The sequence below is a fragment of the Eptatretus burgeri genome, chromosome 1, assembly GCF_056783735.1.
Source record: "Eptatretus burgeri isolate ZD-2024b chromosome 1, Ebu_testis_v1, whole genome shotgun sequence".
NCBI classification, from domain to species: Eukaryota; Metazoa; Chordata; class Myxini; order Myxiniformes; family Myxinidae; genus Eptatretus; species Eptatretus burgeri.
The window spans coordinates 4,919,841-4,927,348 of record NC_140961.1 but is presented as its reverse complement, the minus strand read 5'-3'; the positions used below and the strand labels follow the sequence as shown (position 1 = coordinate 4,927,348).

The 7,508-nt window shown below is 42.6% G+C and overlaps 1 long non-coding RNA gene across 1 annotated transcript in view; it reads right to left on the bottom strand.

Moving 5' to 3' along the window:
- Positions 1–2,266: 2,266 nt before the first annotated feature.
- Positions 2,267–7,508, bottom strand: part of LOC147033801 (uncharacterized) — a 109,020-nt gene continuing 103,778 nt past the window's right edge. Inside the window, exons 3-5 of the long non-coding RNA XR_015058786.1 lie at positions 4,716–4,808; positions 3,285–3,365; positions 2,267–2,716 (exon numbers count right to left, since the gene is read on the bottom strand). This is a non-coding gene — a long non-coding RNA (uncharacterized LOC147033801). The remainder of the gene's footprint in view (positions 2,717–3,284; positions 3,366–4,715; positions 4,809–7,508) is intronic.

The window sequence follows — 7,508 nt, the reverse complement described above, 5'->3', positions numbered from 1 at the left end:
GCAGGATACTCGAATGGCTTATTGCCCCACTAATCTGGTACTCACTTTGCCGACCTCGGAAGGATGACAGCCTGAGTCAACCCAGCTGATGTTATTTCAATGACACAACAGGAGTTCAAGATCAGCACTTTCCATCCATTGGGATCATACGCTATACAGAGCGTCGGTGCTGCCAAAGCAGTTTCCTGTGCTATTGGGCACAATCCTGGATTAGTCGCCACTCCGACACAGGATACTCAAATGGCTCAATCATCTCACCGACCTCAGAAGGATGACAGGCTGAGTCAACCTTACTTGGTATTAATTCAATGGCAAGGAAGGATTTGAACTCAGGACCCGAGGATACCAAGCCTGCCATCCTAACCATTAAACCAAACACCAGACGTTTCAGAACCCCGAAATCTTAAAAATCCAGCCACCTAAACAGTTAACCCCACACCAGGCTTAATATTTGAGGGAAGGGTCATGCCTGGTGTTGGCTTAATGGTTCAGCTGGTGGGCTTTGGATCCGAGGGTCCTGAGTTCAAATCCCGCTCAGCTGTTGAATTAATACCAGGTGGGGTTAACTCGGCCTGTCATCCTTCCGAGGTCGGCAAAATAATTGCCAGCATGCTGGTATACTGTGTCGGAGTGGCGTCCCATACAGGATTGTGTCCAATAGCCAAGGAGACTGCTGAACCAGCACCAACACTCTGCACAGAGTATGGTCCCAATCTCCTCCTCAGTGTCATGTAAACCCCATATATTGGGCAATATTCACCAATTTCAAATAATAACGTCATTGGATTGGACTTGGAAATTTTTTAAGATAGTGGATTAAAAATTTTTTACAAATTAAAAAAAATAAAAAATAAAAATTGCTCCTGCAGCAGCAGGAAGTCGTTAAAGGTTAAAAACAGGTCACGTGAACAGCAGCAAATAGGCGAAGCAGCAAACAATTCCTGTTCATGTGGCTTAAGGTACCCACAACAGACGTACCTGCAACAATTGAACGATTATCGATACTTTAAGGTGGGATACGATGTGAAGTCGTCAACTGGTGCTGTTCGAAACAGCGATAAACAAGGAGAACGTGTGGCTGCCTCGTGTGATAAAGACACGTCCGACTGTGTTTGTAAACTGATCCATAGGAGGGTTTCAGGTGCACAGATTTCAAACTATAGGGAATCAAGGTGTTCGATTGATTATGCGTTCCCATGAAAAATAAAACAAAATAAAAATGTGCATTTTGGGGTAATTTCTTCTATTTCACAATTTTTTTTATTTTTTTTTCAATATAGATTGGCTTGATCAGTCCAGAGGAAAGCAAGCAATGGTAGTTTTAGCATGTACCTAGTTCAACTGTTAACAGAAGATCATGCCACAATCAATACGGCCTGATCATATGTACGTACATGTGTTTGGCGATTTGAAATTTTGATTTATAATTTTTTTTATTTTCGAAGAAACAGTTTCAATATGTCATCGTGTCAATTCCACTGACAAATTGCAAAATTGTCTCAAAATTCAATCAATGGATCATTCACTAAAGGGGCTTAAACACAAATAATGATTTTGTGGCCCTCAAAGTAAGGAATGAAACCTACCATTGTAATCAGTGCAGCTGCCTGGAAACATTCAGTGGAGTTCCTAACCACAAGTAATTTGAATTTAATGAGCCTGCACCAGAAAACCTCTGGTACAACAAACAATATACATCTTTCAATTCGAGGACAGACTTGGCTGCCCTGAAAGTCTTAGTACAACCAAGCGTGAACGTCACACGGGAGAGTACCCAGAAAACCATTTCATTTCAAGGACCCCATATGCGTGTTCTGTGCCAATAACTCTCACAAACAAAAAAAGTCAAATTGCATGTGAGGGTTGCAAAAATTTGGAATTTAGAAGTTCTCTCTTGAGAAAGGTTGAAGATAAGAACGATATCGGAATTTGAAAACGAGAGTCGGTGGGGATTCAAGCAAACTAATAGCACGTCACAGGATGTTGCAGCAGATGTATTAAAAAGGATAGAGTAAATGCACAGCACACAGAAAATTCACAGGATGTGGCTTTTTGAAGAACTTGTCAAAGGTAAAGCATTTGGTTTGGAGAACCTGCTGTGGTGCTCCCATGAGTTACAGGTACAATATGTAGCTGAAGAATAAGCAATGAAATACGCCAGACAATGCTGGAAAGTGAAGTTTCATGATGCATGATGCAGTAAACGTGTACAGATCCATCAAACTAGCTTTGGATGTATGGATCCAACAAACCATGACCTCTGTGGTGGTATCTAAAACTCTTTAACCTTGGAACATAATCGAAGCATTGATAGAGACAAAAGAGATTCTGGCGGGTACGCAACCAGCGGCAAACTGAGATATCATCTTCAAGCCATTGCACACACCCGAGCATGTTATACGAGGTTTAGGTCTTCATCAGATAGTCAAAAGAAGTGGTTAAGCTTGTTCATAAACAAGGCCACTGCATTAACTATGATGGGAATTCCGAGAATGACACACGCCGAGCTAAAGAGCAACTCAACACTGATTCACGTGTGCTGACCAACGGTCCCTGGATAAGTAGTGCATACAACAAGAGACAATTCCATCCGAGCCCAACGAGTGGAACCCTTCATGATGTTATCAACGTGGTTCTGTACCAGGATGTTTGTCATGATGAAAGCTGCTCGTAATATTACAAGTCCACACAGCGTTCGACGTGCAGCATCTCAAGGCTGAAGGGAGCAAGACCATAGTGGTTTACGCAGGTCAACCTCCTCGTTTGCATGACATATTCAAGCGAGAAATTTTACAGCATTTAGTCCACAAGAGTCATTACTGTTGGAAGAATTAGTACTGCCATGATATTAAATAATCATCCACTGTCATTGAAATAAATGATCCGAATAAGTTCGCTGCAGTGCTTGCATTCTTCCGTCAAGATTCAAGCTCCGCACATCGTAAAAATGCTTTATTCCGAATTGTCCAATCCTATGAAGAATTATATAAGTTATGCTTTTACAAAAGTGAACATGTATCCGAGTCACGCGTGTGCCTCACATGATCAAAGTGACTGGATGTGATGATGGTATCGTTTGTTTATCGTTGTTTGCATGGTAACGGAACAGCTTGTCAACTTCACATCATACGATGATCTCAAAGTTGAGATAATAAGCTTTCAAATGGTAAATGATGGTGAATGTGTGGAGGGTGATCATAAGAAGTTGACCAGACAAGTGGTCGGTCTTTCCCCTTAAAATCGCAATTTTGCTGCCATCACTTTACCGATATTTTTTAGCTCACCTAGAACGTAGTTCAAGGGAGTTTATGGGATGGCGCGTCGTCTGTCCATCCGTCTGTTCGTAAATACTTGCAGCTTCTTCTCTGGAACGACGCAATCGCTTTTGATGAAACTTTATCAGAGCCTTCATCACCCTGTAGGTACGAAAGTTTGTGCACAACACGAAAAGAAAAGAAAAAAAAATCAGGGTCTAAGGGGGTGTACAAGTGGGGTTGCGCCCCGAAAGAGGTATTTGCTTTCTTCTCAGAAAGGACACACAATTTTGATAAAACTTGACGACAACCTTCATCACCCATGATGTACCAAAACTTGTTCACGCCATTAAAAAAAAAAATAAATCGACAGGGGGTTTCCCCACCAAAATAGGTATTTGCCATCCTCTCCGAAACTATACACACAATTTTGATGAAACAACAACCTTCATCACCTGTGATGTTGCAAAGTTTATTCTCAGGATGTTTCGTTGGTATCGATTTTTTTCGATATCGATAAACCGGGTCATACCGGGATATCGATATTATTAAAAATAATTAAATAATTATATATTTTTTAAACAGGTTCCAAAAATACGCAATGGTCCAATGGCCCATTACATATTCAAAAATGATGTAAGCATCGTTGACACACGGTAATTTTACAAAGTATTCCCACATGGGGCTTTCCCCCACCACCCTCCCCCCACCCTCCCCAGATGAGAATGGTTATTTTACTTCCAACTTCAACTTGTATTATAAATTATTTCGTTTTAAAGCGACATCATGGTTGGTAAGGCCTAAGTCACATTTGCTCTACGGCGAGGATACGGCGGCCGTACGCCCTCTGAATTGACAGAAACGTGCGGCGGCCGCAGAGTTTCTGCGGTGGCCTCAGGGTGGCCCTACGCCGTTTGGCTATCTTTTACAGGCCGTAGGGGTTGCCGTGGAATTATAACGCGGAGTTATAACTTTTGTCATTTCTATGTTCGCCATAGCAATTCGAAAAGCCGAGAAAAAAAAAAACTGGTCAAAAAAAATAAAAAAAATTAACCCATTCATTACCGTCCGTCTGGCCGCACGTTCGCCTTAGGGCCCCCCGCGGTCCCCTGCGGTCGCCTTGCGGGCACCTTGCGTCTGCCTTGAAAATGCTATGGCCACCACAGGAGTGCCTTAAGGTCACCATAAGACATCAAATCAAAGACCGTACGGCAACCCCACGTTTTCGGTCTCCACAATTTATAAATATGCCGTGCAGCTCCCCGAAAAATAAAAGCATAAGTGACTGCTACATTGTGTGACCGTGGAAATACTGCGGCCGCTGTATAATTGCTAGTGGCCGTAGATTTTGGACACCCCACGGCCGACGTGGCAAATGTGACCAAGGCCTAATCAACACAGATCAAGAATCGAGATCCATCACTATCGCCGCTCCTATATGACTATCATGAAACATTTTACCGGCATTGATGCCATGCCGGCATCGCTCCCACACCAGCATCGCTCCAACGCCGGCATCGCTCCCACGCCGGCATCGTTTTCATACCAGTACGACTGCCAGAGATCACCAACAACACAGCATTTCTAAAGCACACCCGATTCATAGAACGAATCAATTTGCAATTGCTTTAAAACCAGTCACGAGGGCAGATAAAAATGTGATTGCTTGTGTGGAGCTGATGAGCTCAGATGATGAGGTTTAAATGTTCAATCTTACTTACTTCCTGTTACGTCTTCACGTCATACGTTTCACTGTTCCTGTTCCATGTTTAGCCGCGAAGCGGAGTGCATCAAAGGTTTTTAAATCATGTCCAGTATTTGATGATTGCAAACACCTTTCTTCGATTTGTTGGTGATATACCAGGTTTTTTTTCATCTCAATTTTTTTTCGGTATACCGTGATATTCAGAATTCCAAAACCGGTATATCGATATATCGCCAGACAGTAGTTCACGGCTTTAAAAAAAGAGTCAGGGTCGAGAGGGGTCACGGGGGAGTAACCCCCCAAAATATGGATTTGCTTTCGTCTCCGAAACTACACAAACAATTCCGATGGAACTTGTCCACCACCTTCATCAACCCTGATGTACTAACTAAAGTTTGTTTAAAGCATTTAAAAAGCAAATTCCATCAGTATTTACTTTCTTCTCCATTACATACATATTTTGAAAGTCATCCATGCCTATCAGCCGTTCCATGGTATGCCCAGTATTTGTTTAATTGTTGGGGTGATGGGCCTGGGATCCTCGGGTACCAAGTTCCAATCCTGTTTGACTGATGAATTAATACCAGGTGGGGTTGACTCAGCCAGTTATCCGTTTGATGTTAGCAAAGTGAGTACCAGCTTGCTGGGATGATTGATCCATTTGAGTATCCTGTGTTGGAGTGGTGACCCGTCCAGGATTGTACCCAATGGCCCAGGAGACTGCTTTGACAGCACTGATGCTCTGCAAAGAGTATGGTCCCAATGGATGGCTTCCTCGTAATCCTATCCCGCCACAGCCAGGTGGCGAAACAATTATTTTCTTAAGAGTGAGGCTCATGGAAAAGCAAGGAAGAAATGACAGTGTAACAATATCAAGGGAATGGACGAAGAGGTAAAGAAGAGAATGAGGAGAAAAGAAAAGAACCAAAACTAGCAAGTAAGATGGTTTAGTTAGGAAAGGTTAATGGGGGTAGTAAACATCATGGAGTATAATTGAGGATGACAAGAGATGGTGGAGCATTACGTGCTTGAAGCCCTGGAGGAAAGAATGAGATGGTACACCCTCTGGAAGGAGGTTACAGGGGGCAGGAAATGCGAGGGTGGGCAATTCGCATGGATTTTGGAAGTTTAACCAGAAGGAAGTTACTGTAAGAATGGCGTGTGCATCCTGGAGCTGCTGGGGAGGGTCCGATGATTGAGAGGGCTGAGATAGCAATGTTGGAGAATAGCAGGTAGAAAATAGAGACCACCAACCTGACTGTGATGTCAGAACAACATACCTTGTGCTTTGGCCTCATCGCAAGATATTCCAATAATCTTTCGAGCTTGAGATTCCAGAGCATCTAGGAGAGACAGATGTGATGCTGGGGCCCCAGCCCAGAGCGGAGAGCAGCACTCCACTGAACTATGCATAAAGGCTTTAGAGACAGTCACTGATTTTCCAAACAAAGACTTGGCTCAATCGAGGACAAGTGGCCTCCTATCTCTCTGTGAGAAACAAATTAATTAAGCCTCACCCGATAGAATAGGGTGAGTCTTATAGCTGTTATAGGGTTTGTTTCTCCAATTATTGCCCCAATTTTAATGGTACCCCAGAGTTTCTTTGATCCCAAGCAGTATCAAAGCACAATTTAGTTTTGGTGTTGCTGTTTGTTTTTTCTTCTTCCGACACTCCTAATTTCCGAACTGTGTCAATGTCCGAGCTGCATCTCGGAGCCAGCTGGAACTTTAAGAAAGGAAATTTACATCAATAATGGGAATAGAAGGTATGTGGGGTTGACATTTTTTTGGTCTATGACCTATTTTTTAGGTCATGACCTAATTATAGATATTTAAACATTCTTCACCATATCTCGAATAAGGACTGTCCGATCAGAACAAAATTGTCCTCTCGAGATCGCCTTGAGTGAGGTGCATTTATATTTAATTTACATTATAACCCTCCGGGTTAAAGGTCGAGTTGTGCACCTGATATTTGTTTCGTGCCCTTGACCTACTTTTTTAAGATTGTGAGCTAATTAACAAAAAACACCTTTTTAATCAAAACCGAATAATTTTCCTCCGATTCACATGATGTTGAGTTTTTTTGATCGATAGTGTAGATGGGGACATATTTTCTTAATTTGCACTCTATACATAAATGTTGAAGTTCAAGGTAATATGGCAGTCTGAAAAGAACATCGCCATCATTGGATCACAGGCCAAGGGTAAGTCACAGGCAATCACCAAGGGAAAGCCAGGGGAGGTCACCTTTTGTGATTGCAGGTATCTAGTTTTTAGTCTCAGCCTGAAGGGGTTGCGAGAGTATTGGTGTGTGTGTGTGTGTGTGTGTGTGTGTGTGTGTGTGTGTGTGTGTGTGTGTGTGTGTGTGTGTGTGTGTGTGTGTGTGTGTGTGTGTGTGTGTGTGTGTGTGTGTGTGTGTGTGTGTGTGTGTGTGTGTGTGTGTGTGTGTGTCCACATATATCTATTTTCACTTAAAAAAAAAATTCACTGCAATGCCTGTCTGATCGATCAGTAACTTTAACCACAGGAGTTGAATCAAAATCTTT